Below are 20,355 nucleotides of genomic sequence, written 5' to 3' on the forward strand. Positions count from 1 at the left end.
GGCCCTGCATTCCGCATGCCACCTTGACCTCATGATCGGTTGGCTCGTACATACCCCATTGCAACCCCCACCTCAGTACTCTACTACCAGATTCACATACTCTCTTTCTAGGGCAGGGAGTTTGGTCACATCCACCTCAGAACCTGCTACTAGATTCTCTACTAGATTCTCTCTAGAAAAAATGGCACCAAAGCAAGGATGCACTGTGTAGCTACTCTGGGAGCAAGATTTGATCCTCAAACTCATACACAGACAACGTATTGCATGTATAGTATAGGGGTAAGGCATGCAATGAAGAGGAGCCATCTCTTTATTTCGACAGTTAACACCGTTTCCATCCGCTCTTCATGCACAATATTGCCATCAGCAGCCCTGGAGCCCTCGCTGCAACCTTTTCCATCACGGCACCAGCCATTGTTCCCATGCACGACCCCTGAAGACACCCGCATCATGTAGCAAACTGACAAGAGCTCTTGAGAGTGGTGATGAGAGAGAGGAGGAAAGGGGGTGCTGACGTTGAAGGAGCCCAAGGGCAGCTGCGAAAGATCAAGATCTTGGAATAATTCAACAATGGCAGGGGACTGTCCATTATTTTCTTGGGACAACTCTTGCAAGATACTATTGTGAGATAAAATCAAAAGCGCCGCAGTCTTAGCACTAGGCTTAATGCCGGAGCTCTCTGAGCCAACGCAATGCACCCGCTCTTGGGTCTTTTTTCTGTGTATGTGCCGATCCCAACTCAAGGTCTGAAATGAGAGAGAGAGAGCTAGCTATACACATAAGTGACAAGAGAAGGGATGACACACGAGCTATGTTACAAATCTTGCAAATCTACAGAAAGTCACTCACCCATCCACTCTATTCAAAACTTCAAAGAATCATGTTCCATGCGTGAACGTCTTTTTGTGATGACCCCAAACAAGTGATAAAATGACAAGGCCTGATGGAGGAACTTAACAAAAGAGCCATTTTTGAGTTACATATAAATACAAACGAAATATGTTTACCAGTGGTGTGCATGCATGTGTGTTCATGAGTGTGTGATTTACAAAAACAACCAAACACCAAAGCTGAGGAGGACACAACGCTGGAGGAAGCCAAGGCAGCGTCAACCCCTACTGTCTCAAAGCTCAAGTCCATCATCGCCGTTGTCTTTGTGTGGGCCGCGCCGAAGAAGAAAGGTCGAGGGTTCTGAACCAAGTGTGCATTCAAGGAAATAGAGTCTCTCTTCTATGACAATCATGGTGCTGCATCTCAAAAATCTGTTGATGGTCGGTCACCCTGGTCCCTGGTATACATGCATATATGCTCATGAGCAAGACCTGCACACAGAAGCAAACAGTTTATTGCATGTAGATATTGAGAGAATTTAGGAGGTAGGTATCTTTTGTCATCTCGAGGAGAGACAATGGCCCTCAGTCATTGCATGAACGAGTTGAAGTAGACATTGCACAAACTAGTTGAACTAGTTGGTCCTATCAATGAAGAGGCCAAGAGACTATTTCAATTTTGTTTTTTATTTAAAGGGATGCAGATCTCAACACAAAGGGTGTTGTCCCAGATGGCTTATAGCAGTAGCAAGAAAGTTGTTGGACCTTATATGTGTGCTAGCAATTCTTTATAGAGAGCGTACAATGTGTGTGTGCGCACTGCGTGTGCGACTGTTTGTAATATATATATATATATATATATATATATATATATATATATAGAGAGAGAGAGAGAGAGAGAGAGAGGAGTTACTACTCTCTCTCTCTCTCTATCTATATATATATATATATAGAGAGAGAGAGAGAGAGAGGAGTTACTACTCACGAGTACACTTGAACCAGGCTGGTCCTATCGGTGAAGAGGCCAAGAGCTGGGATACAAACTGCCAAACAATATGGTGGGCGGGGAACAGAAACCCTTAAAACAGTTACTGGACTACCTGAAGAGTTTGGCACCTGAAAAGGACAAGAGAGCGTCGCAACATTTCAATTTGTTTTAAGATGGGCTGCAAACATCGATTGTTGCAGAGTTAGTGCAGAATCAGTAAAACAAGCTTGAGCATTCTGTGGATTCTGTTACCAAAGGTGTTAGGATCATCCAGGCTGAAACCTGAGGTTAGCAAAGCAGTTTCAAATAGAACCAGCACAAGATCTTTCACAGACTTATCATTCTTGCCTGCATCAGCCCTCTTCCTCAACTCCTCCATGATTGGGTTCTCAGGGTTTGTCTCCATAGTCTTCTTCGAAGACATGTAACTAGACATGCTACTATCTCTCAATGCCTGAGCCTTCATAATCCTCTCCATGTTCGCGGTCCACCCATACTCTCCAGTTACAAGGCAGCATGGAGAGTCGACAACACGATCTGAGACCACGACTTTCTCCACCCTGTCACCCAATATATCTTTCATTATCTTGCACAATGGCTCGAATTTGCTCTTCAGTTCTTCTTTCTTCTGCTTTTCATCTTCAGAATCTTCAAGTTTCAGACCCTCCTTGGTGGCAGACACAAGTTTCTTCCCATCAAACTCCTTCAACTACCCCACAACATATTCATCAATGGCATCAACCATGAACAGCACCTCATAACCTTTCTTCTTCCATTTCTCCAAGAAAGGAGAGTTCTCCGCGGCTTTCTTACTCTCACCTGTAATGTAGTAAATATCACTCTGCCCATCTTTCATTCTGGTGACATAATCCTTCAGGCTGGTCATCTCATCTCCACTCTTAGTAGAGTGAAATCTGAGGAGCTCAGCAAGCTTCGCCCTGTTTTGGCTGTCTTCATGAATTCCAAGCTTGATATTCTTGGAAAAACCTTCATAGAACTTGTCTTTGTTCTCAGCGATTTCAAAGAACCTACACATTTCTTCACCAGATTCTTCCTAATCACCTTGTTCTGCTGGAGCATCTCTCGAGAAATGTTGAGAGGCAGATCCTCAGAATCAACTACACCTTTCATAAAACTTAAATACTCCGGAATAATCTCTTCACAGTTGTCCATGATGAAGACCCTGCGTACATACAGCTTGATGCCACCATTAAGGACAGCCCTGCCACGACCGTCCCCAATCACCAAGACTCCTTACCCATCATTAGCACACCAATTGGGACCACCTTCCGCCACACGAACCTGAACAGGCTTTAGGGGGGCCACGCCCCTGCTGAGCAAGACCGACGAAGCTGCCCTTGCAGCACGCCTAGGCACACGAAGCCGCCATTGAACCTCCGGAAGGAGGTGAGGGAAGCGACAACTCTCCTCGCCAAAAATAAGGGCGGATGGCAAGGGCACAGGGCCACACCATGGCTGGAGCTGTTGGGTCTCCTACCTCGAGAAACCCCGCTCCTTGGCCGAGCCCCCCACAGAGAACCACTCTGCACCAGCACCTTCAGACGTAACCTTCAGACAACACACTTCCTTTCCTTCCGATTTCCAAAATTCCCTACGAATCATTGCAAGAGACGGTTCACGACTTCGAGGCACGGTCACAAGTCCCATAGCTATCTAAGTAAATGTCCACTATCTCTCTGTCCACGGTCCAATAAAACAACAAATAGCTTTGTCCAATTTTTGAAAAATACACACGAGTCATTTAAATGAGTGCCCACTATCTTATTTCGACCAATCAACATTTTTGACTTATAAAAAAATGTTTGAAAATACAATTTCATTTTTTTTACATTTTAATCAGCAAAAAGAGAATGCATCGCTATAGCCTTGCCCTTTGGACAGGCCAAAACCTCTAGAGCATCATTTATGATTTAAAAATAAAATTCACTGCCACTTAGGTGCGTGTGAAAACCTTTACAAACACCACACTTGCTCCTATAAATTGCACGAAACAAGAGGACTATGTTTTAGAGCACATTGAAATTGAATAAAAGAATCCTTAAAAAATCTCTTATGTGAGTATTTTTAAAAAGAAAACAACCTGCCACTACCACCTATAACTATATCTTGAGTGCCTACTAAGACTCCTTTCCTTGTAAATGATCATTCACTTCATATTTCAAAACTCAAACACCTTTCCATCATTAGATTTACACACTCTTCAATTAAATGAGTGCCCACTATCTTATTTCAACCAATCACCCATTTTGACCTATCAAAAATTGCTTGAAAATACAACTCAATCTTTTTTTCTATTTTAGTCAGCAAAAAGAGAAGGCATCTCTATAGCCTTTGCTCTTTGGACAGGTCAAAAACCATCTTTTACTAGTCACATCTTGATTTGCACATCTTTTGAGAAGCATTTCCTTTCACTCTCTTCCACTTAATGTTTCTTTCTTGACGTGTGATTGTGAGAGTAAAAATAGAATGGGGGTAATTTTTCACATGTGGAGTTTGGAGGGGGTAAAGCAAAACGGATAACCCCCTCTCGTGTGGGGGTACTCCCACCTTCAATTGGGCAAACCCCACCGCCCCCCCCCCCCCCCCCCCCCCCAAAAAAAAAACAAACAAACACTACTTTGTTGCATACTTTGTCAACACAAGATGTAACCGTGCCTTCAACCATTGTCATCACGCTACTAGAGTTGTCAACAGTAGATTGCGTGATGCAATATGGGAGGGTGACTTCGTCGTACGTGAACAATAGGAAGAGGAGGTAACAAAATCTATGAGCTATGTTGCCAAGTTCGGATGGACCTGGCCTCATCTACCAAGGAGAAGAGAGAAAATGATATGATGCTACATCAGCAACAATCTTTAGCACAACAACACAATAGCTCATTGTCCAAATCTCCCAAATACTTGCGCTCATTGTCCACATCTCTCTCTAGAAGCTAGAATAATGGAAAGAGAGAGAGAGAGAGAGAGAGAGAATGAATAACTCCACATTGGACTTTCTTTCTTTCCATAACTTTTTTGAAAATAGTGTATGCATACATAGAATCGTTCCCTTTATGCATAGGGACACTCTCTCTCGAATATAACAAAACATGAGTGATGGTGATGGAAGTTCCATCACTTCCAGCATAGATGAGATATTCCATTTTCATCTACCAAGAGGATATTATCTAATTTTGGGCAAGCCAAAAAAAAAGCCTTGCCTCTTGGTTTAGACCATAGAAACAACCTTAGCCCATACCTCTTGATCTCTCTTCACAACACCTTTTGCGTTAGCAATCATACATGTAGCAAATTGTGACACATGCACAATCCCTTTGTTTCAACGCTAGTAAGCTCCACAAAGCAGCAATGATCCATGACACACGATACGTTCTTTTTTTTTTTTGCAAAACTCACAATTGTGAGTGGATAGTCTTAAGAACATAAATATACACCAATCCTCGAGCTCACCGAGCCTTGAGGGTCAAAGGATTACAAGTACTCTGCTTTGCAGAGAAACCACTCCTACTCCTCGGCTTTACTTATTACAAGATGTTATGTATTGTTCTAGACCAGTCCTCTGAGGCTTCTTTGCCTCCGATCATATGGATCATCAATCTGCTCTCTTGCTTGATTTCACGAAAGCTTGCCATAGCTAGATCCCCCTCAAACACGTGGCGGTTCCTTGCTTGCCAAATATGGTGCAAGAAGTAGTACCTGATTATTTGAGTGCAGATGAGAAGAGCAGGATTTCCCATCCTGTTACTACCAAAGAATAGATCATTCTTGAAGAACTTAATTTTCCATGTCCTTTGAATCCACTTGCATATTTTCCCAGCCATGCCCCTGATTGCCTGGCATCCCATAAAAAGGTGGGCTAGGTCTTCACTGGTTGTTCTGCACCCCGAGCAACAATCGGACCCAATGCATCTTTCTTGTATCTTTACGCCCGTCTCGGCAGAGCACCCCACATCATTTTCCACAGAAATATCTTCATATATTGAGGCCATCTTGGCTTCCAGATGTTCTCCATGACTACTTTCCATCGTTTTTCCATCTAGTGCCTCTTCCATAATTTGTTGAGGGGGCTACACCAATTAGCCTCGTGCATTAATGCATGGTAAATGCCTTTAGAGTGTGGTTTCCGAAAGAGGCTACTCCCGGGCCATCTCCAAGCATCCCATTCAAAGTTGGATTCACAAATTGGCATCACCACCTTATCAAGCTCTTCAATCATCCTATAGACTAGTAAGATCTCAAAGCCATCCAGTTCAAATTGGATGGCTAAAGAGTCAACAATTTTCCAACACTCCTTGTTGCCATCCTAGAATTGCTCTAGTCAAACACGCCCCTTATTATTCACCTTCCTAGCCATTTCTATCCAGTAAGGGCTTTGCGGCGGCCCCAATATTTTAGAGAGCCAAGGGGACATTGCAATATGGAGTTCTTAAAGTATCTGGTTACTTCCCCCCATTCCAAAACCTCAGCAGCACTTTTGCACTTCCTCATGAGCTCCCCTTTGAGTCCACCAGATCTAAGATAAGACCACTTCGGGGCGAGAAGTTTGTCGTGCATCACAACCCCCTTCCACTTTCCCCCTTTGGATCCCAATTTTTCTACATCAAGCAATCACTTATGGACACTCATGTGTTATGGCAATCCCCTTGGGAGTGATGAATGAATATGAGAGTTGGGACCTAAAATATAGAGAAGTGCCATCTCACTCAATTGTAGCTATGAAAGCTTCCTTGTACTTAGTCTCACAACTAGAAGTAGCCACAATAGGTTGCTTCTTGTACAACCAAGATATGCACAAACTGTCAAGCATGAAACAAGAACCACTCATGGACACTCATGTGTCATAGCCGTCAGATATAACTTGTAACCCTTGCTCTTAATGCGACTTAGACCACAAAGCTTTAGTGGAACACGTGTTAATTATGGAGACAACACACATGATAGCCTGTAGGTAGAAATAATGTGGCAAAGATAAGATAGCCATGTTACCATACATTTGTGGTGGTGATGTGTGTGAACACACTTAGGACCATCGGGGTATTTTTCCCTCACTAGGAGGTTTTCCCCCCCATGCACTATATATACGCCCATCACTCTAGGGCTACGGGGCATTTTTTCCATCATTATGAGTTTTTTTCCCTGTGCACTATGTATATACGGCTATCACTCTAGGGATATCTCATCTTTGCATTGCACACTAAGTAGTACTACTCTCTGTTGTGTGCCTTGAGCTTCTTCATTTTCTCCAAGCTATGTGCTTTTCCCTGCAACCCTATTTCCAACAAGCCCTAAAATGATGGGTGTATGTACAAAGCATGGGGGAAAAGACCCTCCCAATGAGGGGAGAAAAATTGCCCCCACTGTCCTAAGTTTGTTCACACACATCACTACCGTATACATGGTAGCGATGTGTGATGGGTGTACGTACAAATCATGGCGGAAAAAACCCTCCCAATGAGGGGAGAAAAATTGCCCCCACTGTCCTGAGTTTGTTCACACACATCACTACCATATACATGGTAACATGCATGAAAACATTGGATAATGGTTACGATGGGTCACAAAAGTCATTAGGAGAAACATGCCAAAGTTGAACGACATTAGTGGAGTGATGAGTTTGCGTTAGGTTTAATGCCGATGTGGCCGAGCGCCCATCACTAACTACTACTAACCCAAAGTGTACAGCTATACACTTGTGTGAGCCACTAACACAAAGTAGAGTGTGTATTGTGCCTGAGTGCATAAGATTTAGAGAAAAGTGTGTGTCGGCTCTCCCCCTCCAACCTATGTGTGCAGCTATGGTGGTGTGTGTGTGTGAGTGTGTGTGGGTATTCATCCTCCTCTTTCGTTGTGCTCCCGACTCCTCTCCTTCATCTGGTATCAAAGTTGTTTCATTCCCGAAATTGCTTCCACGTGCATGCACTTTCAAGAGTGCAACTAGGGTTCCGACTTTGGTATCGACAAATTCAGCATTCCAAGAGTGCTTTCAATAGATGTCCTACGGTTTTACCCCACTTTCAAATCCATTTGTGCCATCGAAAACCTCATTCAAGCTACGATTCAGGAGTTGCATTTTTCATCTCTCTTTTGGTAGTTTGTGCTACAGAGCTTCCATAGCCATTACACGTACCATTGTTGTAGTCTCTTCCATCTACGAGAGCCCACGAATCATACGAGATTGTGTAGCCTCTTTCGGAATGGCCCCATACACACACATAGAGTGGGAGTTTGACGACATTGTCTTCTTCAACTACATGTATAGATACGCGTACAGGTACAGGTACATAGAGTGGCTTGGTTAGCTTCCTTTATGCTTCTCGGCCTCGATTTTGGCTTCGGCTATGGCATCGGCATTGACTCAGAGGTTACAGGTTTCAGTACTTGTGATATTTTGATTCCAGTAGTTTTTTATGCGTACATGCTTGAGCTTTTATGAGAGCAGTTTGACTCCCCACAGGAATATATCTTTGCATGCACATTCTTTTGGCGCATGTTTGAGCGTCGTGATAGACTTGTACATCTTTGTGGATACTTCCATTGTACGCTTTTGTGGAGCCATCTTTTGGCTAGTACGACAGTCCTGGCCAATTCTGAGACTTGGTCCGCATGATAGTCACTTCTGAGACTTGGCTATACGTTGTCGAGAAATTTGCGGTCTTGCTAAGAAAGCACCGGGATTTTGGCTGTGAGAGTTTGTGAGAGAACTCCAAAAAACTATATGAAGGAGTTAAACCATAGATGCCATGAAGACTAGGGTTTGGAAGGAAGTGCAATCAAAGAAGCCCCACTCTTTCTCTCTTGCACTCACACACACAATGAAAGAACACAAAAGAGAATATAAAAAGAACACAAAGATGAAAACATCAAAGCTATGGTCATATTGTATCATGGGTAATATGAAAGGGTTAATAAATGAGTTAATGGCATTCATCTTTGCTGACCAAATAGGCTATGAATTGATCTTTGGAATTGTAGTTTTGTGCTTACCATAATATATATGTTTTGTTTAGTGATTGGGATTAATTATGTGTACAAATCCTCTTGGTTTATAGCAAGATAACTACAGTTACGTCAAAAAAAAAGTTATAGTCTATAAGAGGTAATATGATGGGATCCGGTGAAAGAAGTATTTCATTGAGCCTTTCTGGGCCAAAGAGAAACAATATACGTTGTTGAAAGTGTATTTTACGGCTAATCCATACGTTAATTCTAATAGACTACACAGAGTGGAAACGATAGAATTCTCATCCTCTGGATTATTCATCTAGGATATTATGTGAGGAATGTCGATATGAGACAAGTGAAGAGATGATAAGTTTTCCTCCCAAGCCCTATTCTTGCCCTAGGCAATAAGGATACTGCGGGGAGAGATGTACCTATAGCAAGGAGAACCTAGAATTTGTAGAGAGAATGAATTTCTAAGAGTGAGAGAGATAGGTTTGGTTAAGGAGATGAGATTAGATATATATGATGAAAAAGAAAACAAAAAGAAATCAACAAAAGATCAATGTAAAAGACATCTTACTTGTCAAACCCTTCGGCACCATTTTTGATGGAGAGAGAAGAAGAGGAAAGAATTCAAATTTGATTGATACAGCAAGTCCAAGACCTTCTTTGAATAGAGTTGATCTTCCAATGATATCTTACAAGAATAGCTAGTCTACCTCTAGGAGAAAGTGTAGGCTTAGGCTTATCTTCCACTTTTGCCTTCCCCGTTCCACCCTTCCACTGCATTCCGAAAAATCTTCCCAAGGAAGTTTCCATTTAAAGGTAGCGATTGAACGATCCTTGTACCAGCTGTATTTGTTGGCTAAGTATAATTAGGCATTACTACTCGCTCCCTCATGAATTACTCTCATCAATGGATTGAATGGTTTTCAAGGAAGAAGAGGTCCCCTTTTATAGGTGAAGGGAAACCCCAAGGGTTTACACAAGAAAAGAGCGAGTGTTAACAGAAACTGGAAAAGTTAGAAATGAGTTGTCACTGCATGAAGTGGCAAACTGGGGTCCATTATTTTGATTATATCTTGTCAACCGTGGCTCCAAATAAAAAAGTAAAAATATGGGCAAAAAGTTCAGCTCATTAGTTACGACGCCCATTTTATATACTTTCTCCAATTCAGATTGGAACCTTGTGTAAAAAAACCATCAAAATAGGATACAATTGTGGCAAGAAAATTCTTCTTGTGGTCCCCTTAGCCTAAACTTTTATTTGATTCCAATGGACACCTCATGCCATATGAAAGCATGACATTGATCCTTGCCAAACTTTTGTAATCATGCTTGCAATAATGCATCAAAATAGGGGTATCTTTGAGAATCATGGAAGCTAGTGTCCCACTATCATTTGATTCCTTCCTAGTAGGTATTTAAAAGAAATATATAAAAAATACATAGAATATATATATATATATATATATATATATATATATATATATATATATATATATATATATTGAAATTTACCCTAGATATAGGATCTAGCTAGGGTGTGAAATAATAATGAGATAGTAGAAAGAAATAATCAATGTTTTTTGCCCAAAGTTAAAGAGGCGGAGCTATTGACGCTTTTCCCATAGTACTTTTTGACGGTAAATCAACAATATATTACCCTTGAGATAAATAATAGGATGAGAAAGAAAGCTTACTATTATACATAGATATGCATATGTACATTATAGGAAATATAATTATTACGTATCTAAAAAGTTGCAAGATAGGTCTTATAGCATGCATTCACACTATGTACGTGCTACAGCACGTACATAGTATCTAAAAAGTTGCAAGATAGGTCTTATAGCATGCATTCCCACTATATATGTACGTGCACGACATCCACCCCCTCTAAACCTACACATCCTCCGGTATGTGCCACATTCTCTCTTTGTAAGATCAGCCCTCTTGTACATCTTCATTGCTTTCTTCTTCACTAGATGATTCCAAAGCTTCATCTTCACTTTGAGCTTCACCTGTGTTTTGCTCTTCTTCCTCATCAACATCTTTTGGATCATTGTCTCCTCTTCTCTTAAACATTTTGATACTTTTTCCTTCAATGGGAATCTTTACTTCTGTACCATCTATTTCAGACAAGCTGTAAGTAGCAGTTTCATGCACATGCTTTACAACATACGGTCCAGACTATCTTTTTGAAAACTTACGCATGACTGTGTGTTGGTTATCAAGGCTACTATCATACACTAAAACCCAGTCACCTTTATCAATTGCTTTGCTCCTAAGACGATTTCGCTTATCAAAGTAGTCCTTGTTTTTCAACCTTGCATTTTCGAGTCGTTCTTTTGCATCTTCAACGTCTCCAGGTCTTCTCTCTAGTTGCCTTATACACAGTGCAAGGAGATCTTCCCTACTAAGGCCCTCTTGCCAAGGTAGTACATTCCATGTGGAATTGTATCTTCAAGTGGCATCACTGGCTTTTGACCATACATTAGCTCCACATGCATGTAGCTAGTTACTGAGCTATGTGTTGTACGATCAGCCTATAAAGCATATGGTAACAGTTTTGGCCACTCACCAACTCTCCCTTCACAAGCCTTGGCCAAAGCTTTGATGGTAGGAGGATGCCCTCTTTCACTCTTTCCATTGCCTTTAGGGTTGTAAGCTGTAGTAAGAGAAAGCTTGATTCCTAATCTAGAAAAGAACTCCCTTGCTTCCTGAGCATCCAGTTCACCTCTGTCTGCAGTGATCTTCCCCACACAACCATAACGGAAAATCACCCCATTAAGCAGGAACTTGTACACAGCTTCTGTGGTTTTAGCTCTTAATGCTCTTCCTTCAACCTGATTAGTTAGGTCCTCTCGTGCAAGAACCAAGTATCTCATTTGAAAAAGTCCTAAAGGCATTGTGACTAGATCTGTTAGGAAATAAGACATAGCTAAATAGATAATTGATTAGATTACTTAATGGAGAGAGAGAGATTTACATACACGAGATTATAGAGTAGAGAGAGAGAGAGAGAGTACACACGATATATGTGGCTCACCCAATGTGGGCTACGTCCATGGGAAAGTAGCCACTCAATGGCTTTAGTATTTCTAAACAAGAAGTAGTTTACAGAGGGATTATACCCTTTTGGAGCTCCCGCCTTGCTTCACTCTCACCACCTCACACCCACCTTGTTGCATCAACTTCACACTATGAAACGTGTGTAGAAATGGCCTCCTTTTATAGGCCAAAAGCTGCCCTCTCTTATGAGAGGCAGCCATGTGTAGCCGCCCTTCTGTGAAGAAGTTCAAATCGGACCCTCCAATCCGCCCATGTGTGGCCACCCTTGTGTAGACAAATCCGCTTTTGAATTCGGCCACCAGCCATCGGCCATTGACTTCCGACCACCGGCCAACTGACCAATTGTTTTCAGACCACTTTCTGGCCGCTGTCTGGCCATAATATTCCGGTGAAAAGGAACATTCCGGCGAAGAAAAAAAAAAGTTGCCCCTGGTTTTTGGCCGTGAAAATTTTGGTTTCCGGCGAGTGATTTTCCTTCACGCACGATGGCTTCTCCTCATAATGGGGGCCTTACAAATGTGCGCTTTTACCACAGAAAATTACAAGGGGTAAATCAGGCTTCATACTTAACAATCTCCCACTTGGAGACTGATCTCCGTACCAAACTTGCTACTACAGACGGAAGTCGTGGCTTCCTGCAAAATACATAGAATAACATGCTACAGACCATAAATCAATAGATCTCCATACCTGCACAATCGTGTACGCGTAAACGCCATAGCAAATCTCACATGAGAGAGGCAAAGAGAAAGACAGAGTAAGCGAGCACGTGCAGGCGCACCTCCTAGAGCGGAGTGCTACGCCGGCCCGGTGAGAGAGAAGAGAAGAGAGGAGAGAAGAATACACAGACACTGGGTGCAATCTGCCCCCATGCAAGAGTGACCATTTCCCTCTTGCACGTATTTCATTTATAGATTTCTTCAATGGTCAATGTGAGTACAAACTGGCCGGCCGGTCATAAATGACCAAAGCTCTAAAGAGCACTTGAATAATAAAATGTACAATATATATTTCCATTTGCACAGGCCTAGCTGGGTCTAGTCTTTTCCACCTGTCAACTGCAATAAATCATAAAATATCATTTCTATAACATACCTCTCCGTTGGAAAGAAAATGTCTTCAGTTGCGAAGATAAAAATCTGCAAACAATACTTGTCAAAAACAATGATTAGAAATCTGTATCAAATAGTAAAAGGTAAAAAAAAATCCATAAAATTAAACACATTGGTTATGCCTGGCCTCATCCACATACTACCTATTCTAGTGTCTCATACCACTAGAATAAGCAGTATATGCCATACCCTGATGAATCAGGATATCATTGGTCACACTCATCATTGTATAAATCAATTCTCATCAATCTCAAGTACACTTCCATAAATATTGTCGCAACAGAAAATCATCATATACCAATTCAAATCCAATTCCAAGTCCAAATCCAAAATGTCTTTCATTTTCTATACCCGGGTAACAAAATCATACCAGTTACAGTGGTGGCCAGCCCAATGCAGCATGATTTTGTGATCGGTGTTGCCTAAATCGGTGAATCTACACCAATAAGATGTGCTGCCTAAATCGGTGAATCTGCACTAATACTGCCTAAATCGGCAAATCTGCATTTGATAGTGTTAAAAGAAAAATCGTGAATCTGTAGTTTGTTGTGGTGCTGCCTAAATCAGCGGATCTGCACGGACGATTGGTGTTGCCTAAATCGGCGAATCTACACCAAGATGAGTATTTACACACTGCCTAACTCGGCGAATCTGTGTGTATGTGACCAATGGACGAGACAAGACATAAAGAAAAAAAAATGAAACAAAACATTTATTAGCTGGTGTTGCCAAATTGGAGTATGTTGTGGTCCCATAGTGCTGCAGAAAACTGTTTCTCAATATCCATATCAAATCTTGTGTGTAGTTGTATATCAGCTTGATGATAAAGTTGCTCAATTTGAATTTACATTCAGGGGAAGCAGCAAGCGACAATGTGAGGATGGGTAATTTCACATACTATGATAAAGAAGCAAAAGATCTCGTTTCTTTGAAATTATCCATTTGGATTATGCTAGTTGCAAACTACTAACTGTGTGCTATGAAATAAATGTATGAAATAAGAACTTAGAAGGAAGCAGAGAGGGTGAGTTGTACGGAAGGAGTATGTGAAGCCAATGTATGACAATGTAATCACATGAGAGAAAGGAATCATAATGAAGAGAGGTTAAGGCAAATTATAGCAATAGATATGTGAGGATTAAAATGCTTTAGCAAAACATTGCAAAATTACGTACCTGTGGGTGGTTCGAAGAAAGGACTTAGAGTTAAATTGCCAAATACAAAACAAGTAGTTAAAAAGGAAGGTCAATAGCAAAATAATCAGTTGTGTAATGTTAATGAAGATAGACAATTGGATTATCTAATAAAAAGTATAGACTAAAGCAAAGTACAAATTTCAGACCACTGGTAATACAAGTGTCAACAAGAGAAATTTAACAACTTTGTAGTATGCAGAAAGGTTAGATCCTACAATATTTTATAGCATCACTAGTGGAGGAATTAGGCAAAACTTATGTAATGAAGATCAGTATCAATTTGATAAGGTTTACAAAAATAAGTAAAAAATGCTTCAAGAACGCGTTATATACATGTTGAAAACAGTCACAGTTATTTTCTAGTCTCAACATACATTAACAGTGTGTAATCAAGAAGACTTGCGGAAAACTTCTATGTCACTAATGAAAACATACAAGTGAGATATTGATCTGGCCATATCTAGGTGTTAGTCTTGCTTAGTAAATGGAGGAATTGTGTTTGTCAAGGAGAAAAGATAAAGAGAGTAGTGGGACTGTGAATATTGCCTTGTGAGAGTCAAGAATGTGAAGTGACTTGTTGGTGGATCCTAGTAGGATAGAAGAAGAGACTCGACATGGAGAAGAGAAACTTGTACAAAAGACGTCAGAAGGCCCCTATACTAGAGGTATATTGATCAATAGAGTCATTATGCTTGGGAGCATAAGACGCCTATGTCTATGAGGGCCACCCCATCAATGATGGAGGCTCGAACAGAGGATCTGGACTATTTTAGCAAGGCATGGGATCGAGACATCCTATATGACTATATTAATGTGGAGTTGATGGGCTTCAGTGACCGATGCAATACATCCCGGGACAGTGCACGATGCAAGCCAGTCGCATAAGACACTGATGTTCAGTGTAGCCGTTATGTTACTACCTTTTATTTCGTACCCAGACATGGTAGGGGATCCAACAAGATTGTAGCATATTGATCTCATAGGTCATTTGGGCCTTTGGAAATGAAATGAAAAGTTATATTAGCACCAACACAAGGAATTCACATACTGGCTCATCGTAATTTGTAACAGTGGGAATCTTACAAGATTCTTCTACAACCTTGGCTTCAAGGAACTCACGGAAGTGACGGAACACTGAAACTTTAAAGAGAGGGTAGAGTCGAACTCACGAAAGCATGGTCAGATCCCAGGTTAATGACGCTAACCAGCTTGCAGGCAAACCATTCGTGCATATTTAAAATACCTCACATAATTTAAAATAATAATATTAGAAAAACACTTTTTTTTCTAGGTCCCAACTCAAGGAGGCAGTAGTTCCATTGCCCCCAAGTTTTTTCTGCTGACTCTGTGTGCCCTACCGTCTGCCACCAACCTCCCTGTTTGTCGCTCGTCACTTGCCTCTGGGCGACTGGATGTTCCTTGCATTTGATACTTGTGGGTTCATTTGTGGATTCCCCCTAATAAACCATTTTGCAAAATTGTAGCTGCATACTAAGAAGTCTTCAAAAGCCAATGAGATCAACATATAGGAGCTAATACAATGTCTACATAAAATAAAATGAGGTAAAATTATCGTCAAGTGTCGTCTAAGAAGGTATTGCAGGCGTTGTGTCAGAGCATCGTTAATGTAAGCCATGACTTTCCCCCCAATTCAATCTCTTGGTCGTGATGCTCTGTGATAACTCCATTCAACATGATCACCTCCGAGCTCACCCCTTCTCCAAAACTACAAACAACGTGATAGTTGGTGGTAGAAGAGTTGCAACTATTGCATGCAAGCGAGTTGACAGCCAGGAGTGCTAGCCTCCACGACGCCTGCATTCCCATCAATGCCATTGCCCTTGGGCCATCTCCTTGAGCGCCTCTACAAGTGATCACGACTGGCACCAGGAGAGGAAGGTGAAGTTCAGCCTTTGCCGCCAGTCCCGGGTGTTCTCTCGCCTATAATCCACAACTGTGGAGGGGCACGGACTGAGCTCATGGATGGAGGTGCGGCGGCGGACAGGTCCGAAGAACCTGTGCATTCTGTGGCGCGCCCGTCTCCAAGCGTTGAGTGGAGGCACGAAATTGTCTCGTAGGGAAAGGTGAGGTTGAGCCGAGCCAGACCATTGGAGGGAGGTGATCTAGTGTAGGTGCACTCTGAAAACTGTTGCGAAGCTTGTGCATCAGGGGTTCGCAATGCAGAGTTATGAGAGAGAGAGAGAGAGAGAGAGTGTGTGTGTGAGAGCTGGTGGGTGCGTCACAGCACGAGGCTGTTGCAGCTTACGAGCTGGAGAGAGAGAGAGAGAGAGAGAGAGAGAGAGAGAGAGAGAGAGAGAGAGAGAGAGAGAGAGAGTCACCGGATGAGAGAGAAGGATGATGGCTGAACAAAGCGAGAGAGGGAGAGTTCCATTTTCTCTGGTGGTGGCTGAGACTCGCGATGAGATTGGCAGAGAGTGAGAGAGAGAGAAAGAGGTTGCAACTTGCGGCTGCATGGGGAGGTGGTTGGTGAGTGATTAGATATGGTTGTGACTTGTGGCTGGGAGAAGATAGAGCAGGTGCATGGAAGTTTGGTGGGTGGGTTGGCAGAGCGCAACCAGTGTAACCGCAAAGGACTGGAGTGCAACCAGTGTAACCACAAAGGAGTGATTAGCATTGCCATTCGCATCAATGAGAGACTATAGTTGGTGGTGTGGGTTGTTATTTCCGTCACTGTGTGTCCGATGTTTTCGTAGAACATGCTCTCTGATGACCGAGGGCTAGCATGCCAATAAGCTGTGGCCAACGTGTGAGGTCCTGCGATGGTTGATTTTGGCGGAGGGTGGGAGTGGGTTTGTTGGTCACTAGTCGGAAATGCTAACCATTGCAAGGGCGCAACAGGGTATAGCGTTGCAATCTGCCTTTGCTAGCTCTGGGATATGTTCCTTTCCACAGTAGACGACGCAACAAACGGAACCCTGCAGTGAGTTCTTGAATAAACAACAAGCTAAAGAAATTTATCTTAGGTTCGCTCCCACTACCGAGAAGAATTGGGGTAGCCTTTTAGCTTCCCACTCAGCCCCTACAGGGCGCAGTCCCATCAGCAAACAAGCGCCACGACCAAGATTGTGCCTACAAATTCATAAAAGCCTGGGGAAGACTCTTGCATTTTTTTAAATTAAAAAAAAAACCCTACTGGACAGTCCTTACAACATTAAAGATTGTATAAACCTTCTTTTGCCTCTAAGCCCTTCTCGATTCAATTTTCACAGGTAAAAAAATTCCTTCGCTTCTAGTGACAAGAGACTTTTGAGATTTTCCAAGGGAGTTAGAGCGCATGTTCTCCTTTTTAATCTTCTACTACCCCTGTTTTCAATTCTATATAAACTATCCTCTCTAAGATCTTTATCCTCTATACTATTGAGATAATACTTTTCTCTTCTTGTCTTAGTCCAACATTCCATACATGTTAGAAAATCTCTATTATCTCGTCTTAATCAAGAATTAATTGCTCCCTAATCACTCAAATCTCTTCAAAACAAAAAGAAGAAAATAAAACCATATGGTGCAAAAACAAAAATAATTAAGTAAAATAAATTTGTTTAGACTTAGCTTTAATGATATTCTGGTTGCTTAGATCTCCATAACTCTGCGTCATCACATTCAAGAGCAAACCAAGGCTTTGATACCACTGCTATAGACGAAAGTCGTGGCTCCCTACAAAATACATAGAATAACATGCTACAGACCATAAATCAATAGATCTCCATACCTGCACAATCGTGTACGCGTAAACGCCATAGCAAATCTCACATGAGAGAGACAGAGAGCAAGACAGAGTAAGCGAGCACGTGCAGGTGCACCTCCTAGAGCGGAGTGCTACGCCGGCCCGGTGAGAGAGAAGAGAAGAGAGGAGAGAAGAATACACAGACATTGGGTGCAATCTCCCCCCGTGCAAGAGTGACCATTTCCCTCTTGCACGTATTTCATTTATAGATTTCTTCAATGGTCAATGTGAGTACAAACTGGCCGGCCGGTCATAAATGGCCAAAGCTCATAAAGAGCACTTGAATAATAAAATGTACAATATATATTTCCATTCGCATAGGCCTAGCTGGGAAAAATAACAAAACCTGTGACTGCTTTCCATCCTGGCTTCTTATCCTTGAATGCCGATTGAAGATGAGCAAAATCTCAACTTCTCATTGTTGACCACCTTTGTGAACATGTCTGCACGATTTTCACTTGTATGCACCTTTCCTAGCTTTAGCTGTCCCTCTTCCAAAAGAGTGCGTATGAAGTGATATCTCACCTCAATGTGCTTTGTCCTTGAATGAAAGGCTGAGTTCTTCGCAAGATGAATAGTGCTTTGGCTATCACTGTACAAGACACAATTGTATTGTTTGAATCCAAGCTCTTCTAAGAATCTGTGAAGCCACAAAATTTCTTTGCTTGCCTCCGTCATTGCTATATAATCTGCTTCCGTGATAGAAAGTGAGACCACTTTCTGCAACTTTGAAGCCCAGCTTATTGTTGTGCCTCCAACTGTGAATACATAGCCCATAGTGCTCCTTCGAGTATCTTTGTCACCTGCCATATCTGCATCAGCATACCCTTGAAGAAAAATATCAGTTCCTACAAAATACAAAGCATTTGTTGTTGTCCCTTTTAGATACCTAAGTATCCACTTCACAGCTTGACAATGCTCTTTACATGGGTTGTCCATGAGCCTACTCACAACTCCCATTGCATGTGCAATGTGTGGCCTTGTCCACACTGTCATAATAATCAATATCTAATTCTCCTAAATGATTTTCTCATATTAAACTGATCATTTAATGTGGGGAAGGCCAGGGGAGAAAAAGCTAGAATATTGGTTAAGCTAGCAGACTGGCCACAGTAGGGATCCAAAGGAGGGAAAATAGGGATCCAAAGGGGGGGCCATCTGCAAAAGATCCATGTGCAACAATGGGCTAAAAAGACCCTAAGGTTCAGCCCATTAAGACTTCCAAAATGCTAAGGTTCCAAAATTCAAAGGTTGTGTCCAAAGGTCAACCCTAGGGAAAATTGGATGCTTTGTGTGTGCCCTAAAAGTCTTTGCACATCCCTACATGGGAGGGGGCGAGCCCTAAAGGTAGGGGATGAGAGAGAAAACCACACACACACACACACAGGCTCCCTTTACACAAAGGGAATGAGGGACACATGTCAGCTCCCTACGCCAGATGCCCACAAGGTGTGCCCAATTTCTATTGGATGACCCTTGAAGTGGACCAATGAGAATTAAGCTAGAGTAAATCTAGTTTAATTAATTTAAAAACATTTAATAAAAGAAACCAATGAGAATTAAGTCTCCTAGAAGACTATTGGGCAGTCTCCCAAGGGGTCCAATGAGCATTCAGGAGCCCCATGGCTTGCCTGATTCCTATTGGCTAGGAGGCAAAGGGGTCCAATGAGAGTTTAGTTTAATTATTTAATTACCTAAAGCTCTCACAAAAGGGGAAAGGCGGACACATGTCAAAAGGCTATCACTTATGCTGCTTAATTGTAATTGGCTTGACTTGGGGAGGGCCAATGAGGCTTCAGCAAGAGCAATTAGCAAGAGGGCTTGCCCAAGAGAGAGAGGGGGATGATTTTTGTAAGGCATTATCACACACACACTCACACAAGCTCATGTTTGAAGAAAGAGAAGACTATCTCTTCCCAAGCTTTAATGGAGAACTCATCACCTACTCCAAGCTTGTGAAATAGAAGCCTACATCAACACTCTCTTGGCATGTGGATGCAAATCCAACCAAGAGCCAAGCTTCAATGCATGCTCATCTCCTCTACCAAGCTAATTACTAAGCTAAGCTATGCTACATATGAGTGATTATGTGAGGAGATGTACATCTTTCTCGTAAGATACTCCTTCTTCCTCTCAATCTACTCTCATACCCTGCTAGCTCTCACCATCTTCGAAGGTGTGTGAGGTCTTGGGTCTGAGAACGGGGATAATTCAAGTTGTGTTTGTTAAGTGTTTTGCTTAGTGCATGAAGTTTCCATCTTCATTGCACTAGCTAGTCTTGAAGGAACACAAAGAATTGTATTGTACAATGTCTCTCTTGATGGGAGAAACCATAATACAAAGCCTTTTGGAGGGGGGACCGGATCCATGAAAATCCGGTCCTCAACTGTTGTCAATAGCTTAATTTCTCTCTCTTTTGAAAGTATTGTCGATGCTATCTAACTAG

General features: G+C 42.0%; 1 pseudogene across 1 annotated transcript; it reads right to left on the reverse strand.

Annotated features, from left to right (window-relative positions):
* Positions 1-944: 944 nt before the first annotated feature.
* Positions 945-3,501, reverse strand: LOC147436010 (heat shock cognate protein 80-like; annotated as a pseudogene). The gene is made up of 4 exons (XR_015185146.1): positions 3,317-3,501; positions 3,077-3,187; positions 1,816-3,001; positions 945-1,322 (listed from the first exon to the last, which is right to left on the reverse strand). The product of XR_015185146.1 is annotated as a heat shock cognate protein 80-like (transcript).
* Between the last annotated feature and the right edge of the window lie 16,854 nt (positions 3,502-20,355).

Source organism: Adiantum capillus-veneris, chromosome 18 (genome assembly GCF_014529385.1).
Source record: "Adiantum capillus-veneris isolate H3 chromosome 18, ASM1452938v2, whole genome shotgun sequence".
NCBI classification, from domain to species: Eukaryota; Viridiplantae; Streptophyta; class Polypodiopsida; order Polypodiales; family Pteridaceae; genus Adiantum; species Adiantum capillus-veneris.